This window comes from Tuber melanosporum (genome assembly GCF_000151645.1).
Source record: "Tuber melanosporum whole genome shotgun sequence assembly, scaffold_196, strain Mel28".
NCBI lineage: Eukaryota > Fungi > Ascomycota > Pezizomycetes > Pezizales > Tuberaceae > Tuber > Tuber melanosporum.
In genome coordinates, this window is record NW_003298859.1 from 23,256 (window position 1) to 36,690 (window position 13,435).

Below are 13,435 nucleotides of genomic sequence, written 5' to 3' on the forward strand. Positions count from 1 at the left end.
GTCACCCTGGGCAACAGGCCTCTGGTAACCTTACAAACTACTTCTAATTTCAAAGTGGTATTACTCTGTCAATTCTGGTCAGTTTTGCCCAATACCATCTGGAGACCATTCTCCTGGTTTACACCCATCCCATGATATATTCTTTGGACAGCTTCCAGTCAGACAGATGGCATGAGCGTATATAGCGTTACAGCAGTGTCTCTACTTATAGACTTTCACTAGGCCTACTGCAACTCTCCAGGCTGTAGCCCATAATGCTAGAAACTTATAATGGGGCCAAAGGGGATTATTAGCCATCACAGCTTCAAGTTACAGCTTGCACAGAGCTCAATTAGTTGTGCTGATGTGATCTGCACAACCTGAGATTAGAACAACATTTGTAGTCTCCCGTGACAAACAATCTAGTAATTTCCCTGAATGCCCTGCATAACAAGTTACTTTCAAGGTAGGGTAACTTCGCTCCATAGCAGGGCAATCTATGGCTCAAAGCTGGCTAACTCTAGTTTGAAGGTAGAGTAACTGAACCCAGACTCACCATCGAGCAATTCAGAGTAACTCCCAAATTCACTACTTGGGTTATCATACTGAGTAGGGTAACCACTACTCCTTACTAGTAACTATGTACTTCTTGGTATAATATAGCCGGTCTAACTGAAGTACCTAACCAACAGTATCTCCACTTTGTAGACTCTTGTCTACCACTATTCCTACTAAGTCAGTCTCTTGACACTGGTATGGGCATAGGTTTGGCTAACTGTCGTAGTACTCCGTAGAGTCTGGTTACAGTTTTCAAAGGAGATAAGTAGTTTTATAGATTTAAAAAGACATATCATATCTCTTCGAGAGCAAAAAGAAGTATCTCTCAGAAAATGCCAGATAACAATTGGAAGGACATTTTCCTCTTTCAGAGGTTTATAGGTCGCACTTCAGTACAAGGGGGGGGAAGAAAGTAATGCGACACCCGTGCAATACAAATTCCTGTATGGAAACAATATCAACAACATATAGTACTACCATTTTCCACAACCACATTCAATAAATAAAATAAGCAAAGGCGATAAAATTAAAAAATGCTTAGTATTTCCTTAAAGTAAAATAAAAAGAAAATCATAAATCAATAATGAGTTTGGTGCCCTTTTCTTCTAATAACCTCTCTGATCTGCTTTGGCATACTTCTGCAAAGATCCATAAACCTTCCATCAGGAATAACTTTTCATGCTTTCTCCACAGCTCTGATTAGCTCTTCCTTGCTTGCAACTCTTCCATACCTTTTCCCCAAGTAAGTTTCCATATCTCCCCAAATATTTTCAATTAAGTTCAGGTCTGGTGACTGTGGTAGCCAGGGCAATATATCCACCCCATTTCTTTTTCTACACTTTGTAGAATATCTGTGATTAAACCAGTAGTTAGATTATATTCTTAAGTAAGTATTTCTATATCAAAAAACAGAAAATACAATAATTATAAGGAGGTAGAACCTACCCTTTATACCCTGGTGTACTATCTTCAACAACTCTAGTCTAACCAAATCTCTCACAACACTCATGCCAGAAAGGAATTAAAACTAGATCCAGAATATACTTAGTATACTCATAAGAATCCACTTTAACCTTTCCTGGTACTACCACTACCTTTGACCTAAAATCTCCACAAAAGGCTCTCCATACTATAACTGTCTCCCTTCCTGACTCCCAGATCTCATCAATGCAATCCCGATTATATTCCTCAGAAGGTTCTCTTATCACCCATCCTCTCTGCCCAAATCCAGCCGTAGAGAATGAGGTTTCATCAGTCCATATGATTTTGGACCAGTCTCTTAGTTTTCAAGCTTTTTTTCTCATACACTAACCAAATCTAATTGGTATATTTTTAGGGCGCAATCCCAATTTAAAATATCTTTTAGTTATGTAAACACTTGAATCTTCATTAAAGTACTTACTTCTTATGTGGTTTTCTTTTATTTAAATTAAGACTCTTAGCTGCCTTTCTAATTGTCCTGGATAATGCCTTTAATCTCTTCTCTTCTTTAATATCCTCCCTAGAGAGTCTTCTATTTCTTTTATTTTCTTTAATAAAAGACTTTAGATCAAGTAGATCAGACTCCTGGAAGATTGGAGGTCTTCCTGTTTGCTGGTAGTTCGAAGGACTACTTGTTTCCCGATACCATTGATAGATGTGAGCACAGGTACTATGGTGAACTTTAAGGCCTATTTTTTCCTCCGATTCAGCAGCTATCTTTCTGAAAGACCACTCCGCTATTTCTCGGAGAGCAATAATACAGATTCGGTCAACACGCCTGGTTTCCTGCTCGAAGCGCTGTCGCTTCCTTGTCAACGATCGCCGCCGCTCAAGATTTCGTGGACTAATCGCTAAATCATTTAATTTTATTATTATTTTAACTTTATGTGAATATTCATTTAATTAAACTACTTACGCTCACTTCTGCAGGTTCCCTGTACCCTCATAGTACTTTCCTGAAATGGTTTGGCAGGTGGTGGGGGATATAGTAAGTATTGTAGTAATGGGGGTTGGGAGTAGAGTTGCGATCTTGTGGGAAGCAGTTGCTACTGTGTCGCACTACTACTTTCCCCCCCCTCGTACAGTCATGTCTGAGAAGTCTACGTACCCTTACTTAGCAATACTCCAATCAATGATCACCTCAACATTACCTCCTACTGTGGCACTACCACACTCCCAAACCCTCAGTGAAGACTAGAAAAGGGAAATCAATACCCTCTCTAAACATACTGATATGGGGTATAGTAAAATTTCAAAGCTTATGAACCTCTCCAAGTCAACTGTTTCAACAGTAGTCAAAAATACAGAATCCAGTATTGGAAATACCTATGATGCTCCTAGATCTTACAGACCCACTAAGATTACTGATGCTAAAAGGCAAGTAATTCTTGATATTGTTGATGCAAAGCCTTATTTAGCCTTAGGAGACATTACTCAAAAAGCCAATATTGGACTTGGCCAAGATACTATTAGCAAGATATTCAAAGAAGCTGGATTTAAGCTCAGAATAGCTAGGAAAAAGCCTTTTTGGAGAAAAGGAGAGAAGGAAAAGAAAAAGGAGTTTGCGAGAGTGAGGAGGAACTAGACAAAAGCTTGGAAATGTGTGGCTTTTGTAAATGAAGCCACAATTGAAGATGATGTAAATCCAGTAGGAAGAAATGTCAGACTTAGACCAGATGAAGAGTTGGAAGAAAAAAACATAAAGCCTAGCTTTAAGTCAGGGTACTCCAATATAGGTGTCTATACTGCAAAGATGTAGGGAGGGAGAACAGAGTTCATTCTTGTGAGGAAGAGTACTGAGAAGGAAAGAACCAGCAAAAGAGAAAGACTTGGTCTCAATTCCCACCAATATGCAACTGTGATTTACCAACCCTACCTCATCCCCTTCATAGAAGCCATAGACAGAGCTCCTCAAACTATCTATATGGCTGCTGATAATATATCATGGCATAATGGAGCAGAAAACAAAAAATTGCAAGAGGACTGTGGATATAAATGATTGGCTTGGCCTCCGAACTTACCAGATCTTAATCCTATTGAGAATGCCTGGGCAATTCTCAAAAGACTACTCAGAAAGCGATGCTCCAAGGTTGAGAGAAGGCTCCATAGTGCTGTTGAATTATTTCAGGCAGTAAAGAAAGAGTGGAACCTCATTTCACAGAGGACATTTGGTGGCGGGATGCAGAGGATGCTTGAGAGACTTTAGGCTGTATTAGATACAGATAGCAGCCATACAAAATAGTAGCATTGGAAAACTGTTTTTTTCTATTTCTACTATCATCTATTTCAAAATTGTACTCATATCTTTTTTTTGTTGTGGTCAATATTATTATTGTTAGTAGTAGTGCTCTTGCGGTAAGGGGTACATAGACTTTTCAGACATGACTGTACTACAGAAGCATGAGCATGAGTAGGTGATTGGCAGTTATCGCAAAAGTCATATTTTCAACTTCAAGCTAATGCTCTGACTATTTAAGCTTTATAGGAATCACACCTACATCTCATAAAACTCTTATTCTGTTTGGATCAGAGCAGTACAGAAATACTCAACTACATGGCAAGCTACTGTAATACTTTAAATTTCTAATGATGGAAATGTCTGCTGTCTGGAATAATCTAATGGTGTATGCTAGTTCTTCTACAGGCAATAACCTCACCTTTTCAATATGTTAATAGCATGTGGACCCTTTATCCTCATTACCACTTTTGATAATAACTATTAATATCTTCTTAGTCTCACTGTAGTCCGATAAGCGAGACCTCTTTCTCACTTAGTATTATAAGAGATGTCTGTAGGGATAAAAGTATGAATTCAATGTGGAGTATAGCAAAGGACTTAAGTGGTTACATGAGGAGTCTGCACAGGAGGTCCCGGGATCTGCCTATTTATGCAAATACCTCATCCAGCCCTAACACTGTGTGACTTATTCCTTCACATCACTGTATTCCATAACTTACAACTGGGTCATGTGAGATCCTGAGCTGACCTGGATGAGTTAACTGCACAATATACTAAAACTAATAATACTTATCGTACCAAGTCATGTGTGCTAAGTGTGTCGCATGTGTGAGACTCATGACTCATAACTATGAATCATGCTGTTACAAACCAGATTGTGACAAGGCAGATTGATGAGGTAGAACAAAGATTTTCACATAACATGTATGTGATAGTTATAGTTGTTTATTGTTATATGATAAATCATAGTTATGAGTGAAATAAGGTGATGAGTTTTATGCTAGACTCATAGTTATGCATCACAATTCTCATGCATGTGATGCACTTAGCACACATGACTTATTATAAGGTTTTAATAAGTTTAGGTATGTTGTGTAGTTGACTCATATGAGTCAACTGAGGATTTCACATAACTAATGCTTTCCAATCTAGATTGTAGGGCTTTGTTTCGGTCAGCTATGTGTAGTTAGTAGAAGAGGTGGTCTTTGAGGTGAGAAATCATCTTGGATGTATAGTTGGCTTCTATTCGAGACCCTTTTACATTCAAGTCACGAGGTCTATACATTGGGCACCTGAGTTGATCGCCTTTAGAGTTTGTATAGTTAGGCCCATAAAAGAGGTCTTCGGAGTATGGGCTTTCTCTTGGTCTGGGATGGAGGAACTTTCTCAATGTCTTAGTTTGTGCTGTATGCGATGGGCTTGTACCTTAAACAAGTAACTAAATAATTATATATAAAAAAAATGTACCTCTAGTACAAACGCTTCTTTGCTCCTATTTACCTCCTACAAAGTTTAACAACACTACAGTCAACTATTGCGAGCCCTCCACACTCCCCTCCACCCCCTCGATGGTTCCTACCTGGAAGTATGGTTTTTCTTCAGCAGCCTCTCCAGTCTTTACCTGGCTTGTTCCCTGTTCGCTTGATTGAGGTGTTATCTGAGCCTCGCCCAGTAGTCCTGTGTTGCCTGTAGGACTTGCTTAGCTTTGGCATGGTCGGCTTCCACTCTTTACTTCCAGTCAGTGCTGGCAGTTGTAGAAGTCTTGCTCCTTGCATGATTCTCATTGGGAAACACCTTGGCTAGTAATTTCACGGTCAGTCTCGCTATGAGATTCTATCATACCTGTCCAGTTGTTCAGTCCAAGTCACTGTCCCCTTCCAACCCTTGCCCTTCCAATTCTATTCCCATAGTGGGATCCCCTCCACTAAGTGATGCTATTTCTCGCATAATAAGGGCATACACAACAGACGTAGTAATACTGAAATGGTACAGTTTCTACGGTGGAGTCTACTCTGGAACCATCGATCCTCCCACTCTACCCACTTCAATTGTGTCAGCTAGCACCCTACTACCTACAGTTCTTTGGGTAGTACTCTACTACCTCCTCCCTCTGCTGTATAGTATTCTGGCGTTTTGGCCTGCTGCCTGCCCACTGTCTCTCTTTGGCTGGCATTCTACTACTGGGTGGCATCCCTCTTGCCAACCCTCTTCTCCTTGGGCCCAGCACTGCATCAGTAAAAATAATTACATGTGTCCTATACGTCCTGTGTGTCTGACACATGGGACATGCAAAACGTGAACCGCAAATCAGAACATAATGTTTAAGAGATGTTGCATCTTGACTTTCCTTACATCCTGACCTGTGTCCTGAAGATGTCCTGACATGGACCCCTACATCCTCTACGTCCCAACAATGCCCCATACTCTGGCATGGATATCCAGATAACCTCTGATCCTCTGGGCTAGTATCAGGTCGAGGTCAGACTCTGCTTGCCTACGTCAGGATGATGTCTGATAGGGCTACCTGTGTTAGGGCAGTATCATTTCACTGGGGTTCCATCTAGACAACATATCCTGCTCGTCCATTTTAACACGATATTATTTGCCTTGTATTCAAATGTCTGCACCACCCCACCCTTCTGTACTATTTAGATATAATAATGTTTCCCTTCTACATCTGGAGTCTTTCCTCCTATGACTCCCCTCGCCAGGACATTCACCTTGCTCCAGTATTCTCATCCTATTCATACTATCGATTATCTGGACATCTTCTAGATGCCTTCAGCGTGCACCAAATTCTTCCTGACCCATCTCAAGCTCTACTCTCTTTCCTTTAATCCTCCCACCTTCTTGCAAATATTTTTATATATTATGTCATGGTCGTGCTCAATTCTACTAGTACAGTTGAATATTGTACACAATTTTCTATTCATATATGCCTCTATTCATGTACTATTCGCTCTTCACTGTTAATGCCATACATCAGCTCATCTGTAAAAATAAATCTATTAAACGAGATATTTACACATCTGTAATCCACATTAATTATGTAGGGTGACTCTAACTGGACTCCCACACATTAATGTCTGGCGGCTGATCACTGAATCCCTCCAGTGGTCGATGGCCATCCTCAAATTCCTCAATGCTGAGTGAGAGGCAGCTAGGCCAAGAAGCACTTATCTGGCTCCAGGTTATCCATCTTAAGCTCACCTCTGGTGAATGTCCAAGACTGACAGGAGCTGGGAACTGAAGCCCCAGAACCCATGTAATCGACCTCTGGCTATAATCAAATGACCTGTCTATTTCATGTGACTGTACTGGACTTTCCCAGCACTCCTCTAGGGCAAAGCAGTCAAGCCTGGTCTGATCTGATAACGGCAGTGAGGGTATCTTGTCGCTTATTCGACCCTTGAGCTCTGTGCCGTGAATACCCCAGTAATCATCATAACCCTCACAGTGGTCATACTGCACTGCATGAATCTGCTCAACCTTCTTCTAGATTGTCTGCCGCATGTATTTAACAATCTTGTCCTGGACCCCCAGTGGGCACATTGCCCAAGTTTTTTTCTGCTGTGCAAAAAGGTTATTAGTGTCTAGTGACAAGTTAGTAGCTTGGTTGCGAATCATGTATTACAAGAGTGCTGGAATTATACCTCCAACTACCTTGGGCTTGAAGTCCCTTGGCTGCACATAGATTCCTGATTTCCATACAAGCGGTGTATGAGAAATTGTAGCGCACGTCAAATAAATCATAGTGCCATTGATCCACCCAAGAAACTGGGGATCAACAATCCCACGCATTTTCTTTTCTGCGAATTACTTACCATAAATTGCCTATGGAATATGCTGTGCAGGGAAGTGTAATGTCAGGTTCTGCATTGAAGTTATTCATGATCAGTAGTGGTCACTATGGGGCTGTTACTCGGTGTAAACAAACTTCATTCCCTTCTGGGTTGCACATAAACCTATCCTGTTCTAGCACATAATCCACCTGATGAGCCATCACTGTCAGATCCTCCGATAGTTCACATAACTTGACAATGTGATTCTTCACATAGTATACAAACTGAGATGGTACCCGTGAGTATTGTTGGCATATATTTGTTTGTTAGTAGTACATACTGCTCACTATCACACCTGGCTGAGAGGACCTACCTGATATATGGACTGCTCCGATGGTCTAACATCTTCAGCATGTCCCTACCCTTCTACTGTGTCCTGCCTGACTTTGAGCACCTGACTGGTCAACGCAACAGCATTTGGGCGTGGGTCCTTGAACCGTGTGTACTCCAGAATGACTAATCTTGTTAAGCTTAATATCACCCCTTCAGCCTCTGTTAGTAGGTTGCACCATGACTTACTTAATAACAAGTCATCCTACCACAGCTTGACAGGGCACTGGGCTGGACTAGAACTCCTGATATCAGATGTAAGACCAATCCTGCCACCCAGTGGTGATGAGAATCATGGAATGCTTGATAATGTAAATGGGACAGAACTGTAGGACATGCTGTAAATTATTTGCCCGTGAGGTCCTGGTGTCCCCCACGCAGGATTGGTACATTGTGTTCTGGAGATGGTGAAAATCCGCACCGTCAGTATACGATGAGTTCGCTGTCTGTTGAATGCTTGTGACTTATTAGGCCCTCATGGACCAGAGCTGTGGGTAATATTGAAATCTTTGGGATTGGGTTTGATGTCCTATTCCATTTTATCTAATCCCTGTGAGTTTTGGTATTCATCACTGCTATCCTCGCTAAGATCAAGTGTTTCCATAACTCTTGGTCCTGAAAGTTCTATCTCAGGTTCGGTATACACCCTGGTCTATACGGTAGTATTCTGCAGATGTTTTAGGGGTGGTCCTAGTTCCATGCTGTAACAATTCCTCTTTGGATGGTTAGTTCTTGGCGATGGGGAATGATACTTCGCTTCTTCTTCTGTTTCTTCCCTTAGTCTTACGATAGCACTAGGCCTATGCCTATGTTACCGATAGTACAAGACCTCTTGTCTCATATCAGGAACGCCTATCATAAGCTTTCTCGAACTCTTCTTTGTGAAGAGCTTTTCTTAGCGTACTGATAATGTTGCAATAAAAATAAAGATCGTAAAGGTGTTTTATATTCATTAAAGTAATAAGTAGGAAAAGTACTTAGAATTCAATCTAATTTTAACTAAACTCATACCACCAATGCTGGCAAATGACGAGCCCCCGCCGGCACAGGGATACCGCTAACAGGTATACCACTAATCCTGAGCTAACTAAGTCTACAGCCCCGCACCTGCCATCCCCGAGTCATGCCCGCATGAGAACTAATTACAAGACCATCAAACCACCCAGCGCCCGCCCCAGTCCAAGTCTGTAGCCACTCTGGTATGAAGCCAACCAGTACTAAGCGTAGCCGAAGCCGAGCAAAAGACCAACCCAACCAGGTTCCTGGTCCAACAAAATATAAAATCACTACCACCCGGTCTGAACACCGTCCCACGAAACCTCCACTACAGTAGAAAACCAGCAAAACCAAAACAAACATATAAACTACAGGCGACACAATGGCAGAGAGGAGGTGACCAACATGTTCACCTCTTGCATCTGCATGCCCGGCCGTCTACCCTATAAACCCACTCTGCCAAGTGCCTCTGAAGAGCGTAATGGTGAGGAGGACCTGTACCTGCTGCCTGTCCCCCCCCAAAAGAAATCCATAAACAAAAGAAATAAGTAGAGGTGGTGACAGACAAAAACAGTCGGTGGGACCTATCTCCCACCCATGGTATCTTGCTCCCGCCAGCCATGCCCAGAACCAAACTAAAGAAACCAAACAAATCCCACAAAACCCAGCACACAAGACCCAAACAAGTCCAACCAGGTGGCCGCAACCCACTATCCGCACAGGTGGCCATCAGCCAACCGGTCCGCTAGGGAGCTTTACAGCACTCAGCAGCTTCACCTAACAGCCTAAGCCGGACTGGAAACACTTAATTAGACCTCGCCCAGCCTGACACAGGCGTGACCAGTGCTTGCAGGTGCCTCCCCCCCCCCCAATCAGACACCCCCAAGCGCTACACACCAGACGCCACAAAGCATATCCAGCCCCCCCAGCCCCTCAAACAGATCAACCATCGGATAGCCACAGGACAGCATATACCCAGCCACATCAGGTAGCCACTAGTCTTGGCCACACCAATAGAGCACCAACCCTCAACACCGAATAGCTGAGGGGGGCCCATCAGCCACAGCTGGGAGCTACAAAGGAGGCAGCACCAAGACCCGAAGGCATCAACACCAGCCACACAGTCCAACCCAGTCGAACCGAAGTCCAACCGAGTCAGGAAAAAGTAAGCAGAGCCAGCCGAAGCCAGCCCCACAGGTCTGGCAAATGTACAGACCAAACAATGGGCAAGAGACACTCCCAACTGACACGACAAGAAGGGAGGGGCAAGGGAAACAGAAGCAGTCAAACAGAAGGTAGGCCCTACTTGCAATGGGTGAAGCTGCCAACCACAAATCACAACCGAACCAATCCAACGCACAGACAGTGCAAGTGTCTGGCAGCCAATTGTCCCACACCACCCCAGGTAGCCATAGACAACCACACCAGGGGGCAGAGTCTTTCAGGGTCAAAGCCATCTCCACCAAGGCAGAAAGGAGACACCTGACCGAACCACCCTAAATGCCACAAGAACAAAGCTTTCAGGGGAACGGTGATAAAGAACATCTTAGGATTCCGACTGTAGAAACAAAAATGTAACAAGGAGGGGCTTGGCGGGCACCGCCCCGCCACCTGAGGAATGATACGGCCGGTACGACGGGTTGATACTTGGGAAGGTCATCAGTCTAACCCAAGGGCATTTTTTTATCGCAAGAACTAAGGACTCCGTTAAAACCTAACAAAAGACATGCGCTGGCACAAAGAATGATGCGGGTGATCACCCCAAACACGATGTTCAATCCCCCTAATCGAATGCGTAACCTGAGAGTAGACGATGGACAGGAAGCCGTAGACCATTTGCCGAAAGGGGCTCATATATGCCCGTGATGAAGTGCTCAAAGTGCCCGCATCATGAGATAACCAGCAGGTGACGACAGGAGAAGCAAACAAGTAATCCGCCACATAACACCTAATAGACCTCAACACCAAAGACCTCAAGAACTACTGAGCGAACTCAGATATCTCCCCCAGAATCTAAGGCATCAAGGCCCATGATGAGGGCGAAAGAATCGATCGTGGTGAAGCGACTGCAAGGACGAGGAAAAGTACTTAGAACAAAGTGTGAAGAACCTATCCTCCTCAGCCGCATTGGCCTCCTTATATAGCATTCTTCCCACCCATAGTCATGTGACCCAAAGTGGTCACATGTGCGAAACCCAATCACAATAAACTAGTCATGTGACCAAAGTGGTCACATGCTCAAAACCCATGACCTCGTAGTGAGGTCATGTGCAAAAACTCATAAACTAATCATAATGTAAGAAACAAGTCATATGACTCGACTGAGTCATATGCGTGAAACACATGACCTCATGGCGAGGTCATGTGTGAAACATAAATCATATGCGCAAGGCTTACCCCCAAGTTACACTCGTAAGGCATACTCGCCAGGCACATGTCCCATGACTCATATTTGAGGCATGTGTAAAAGCATCACAAATACCACACATAACAAATCATATGACTCGAATGAGTTATATGTGTGAAACAATAACATACCTGTAACTCATAACCATGTGTCACATGAAAAGCTTTTTCATGCCAGGCCATGTTCGTGATATTAGCTCCCCTCCTCCTAAGCCTGAGTCCAATAAGGCTTTTTCTCCCAGTTTCAATAGTTCCCGTCCTGCCGAGCACATGGTTCTTCTCAGCTTGTGGAACTTTTCGTCTGCTGTCCTCCATCTGACCCTAACTGATTCTAGGGTCAGATTTGCCATTTCAATCTCCTGCCGCTGATTATCGTTCAGCTGTCTTAGTGGCGCGATCATTTTGTTATTTGCCAAAATTGTGGCCTCGGCCTGGCCCAGTTGTTCTTGCAGTCTACAGATTTGCCTGTGTAGGCTCCTGACATCCGGCTTCATTTCTGCTGAAGGGTTTTGGCCTCCCTCTCCCTGGACTGCGTCCTCGTGGCCCATGCCTTTGTGGCATCTTCTCCTTCCAACTCTTTTTTACTTCCATCCTTCTGCGGGTAGTATCCTACAGAGATTTTCTGTACCCTATGCATCCTGCACGCAATTCTGAAGCATTGTTGCCCATGCTTCCGGACGTTGTCCGGGCATGGACCGCGCTTTCAACATTCCCTCGGGAACCATCCCTAGCCTTCTTTGTCGTCAAAATGTGTTTGGCAACTGTCATCATAGTATACCGTCCATGACATGGCATTATGCTGTGCTTGCTTTTCTCTTTCCTTTAGTTCTTCATCAGTTGGCCCCATGAATGAGTATTCGGGGCTGGTCGGTGTAGTTTGGTGGGGGGTATTGCCCCAGGCTTCATGTTGTTGCAAATCCACGGGAGCCTTTCCCTCGCCTTTGTCTTGGTTGAACGTGATCATTACCTGGGACAGGCTTGCCTGGATATTGCTGGTGGAAGGTGGAGATGGCATCTTGTGCGAGTTCAAAGTTGTGTGCGAAGTATGAAGTTTTATCGTGTTCGGACAAATATCTTGTCCACTTGGGTTGGTATTGCAGGTGACTGTGGAAGAAGTGGGAATCGACTATTTCGTTGAGCTCGTATTCTGGTTCTCCGTCCAGTTCGATTGAAGTGGGAGTAATAATTGTTTATGTGGGAACCTTGTTGTCTTCGTGTAATTCGAGGAGTGAGATGTGGAATGTGTTATGTATTCGCATCGAGGGTGGAAGGTCGAGCTTATAAGCTCATCTACCAACTCTTTCCAGTATCCTGAATTGTCCGATGTTCTTGTAGTCTAATTTCCTTGATGGTCACGTTATATGGATATTGCCTACTATTAGCCATACCATATCACCTGGTTGTATGTTTGGATCTGCCCTTTGGTGCTTATCGTATTGTTCTTTTTGTCATTGTTGTGCTTGACTCATTTCGTATTGTAAGGTCTCGTGTAGTTTTCCCATATCTCTTTTGTCCTGTATTATACCATTAATCATATGATATGTGGTCTGACTTTGTGCATGTTGTCCATAATTAACGAATAAGAGTGTCGTGCTGATCATTTCTTGCTTTCCATTAGTGTATGCAAATTCAGCCATTGATAGCAGCTTGTACCAATCATCTTGTTTTTAATTAAGGTAGGCTGTGAAATATTGATCAAGTATTGCATTTACCCATTCTGTTTGTCCATCCCTTTGCCCGTCGAATGCTGTGCTCATTCTGTTTTGTATCCCCATTTCTCCAACTACTTCTTTCCATAGTCCCGATGTGAATAGTGTTCCTCGATTGGTAATGATATTCTTTGGGAGGCTGTAAAGTTGGAAGACTGCTCGGAAGAATGTTTATATAAAATCCCTTGTGTCGATATCTTTTCTGACTGGAATCAAAGGACTCATTTTAGTCAGATGATCCACCACGACCAGGATGTTATCACAATTTTCCGATGCCGGTAGGTCCATGATGAGATCTATAGTAATTGTTTCCCATGATTGTTCGGGAACTTTGTTCAATTTCAGAAATCCATGTGGTGCGTGTTTGGCCGTTTTCGTCCTTTGGCATATGTCGC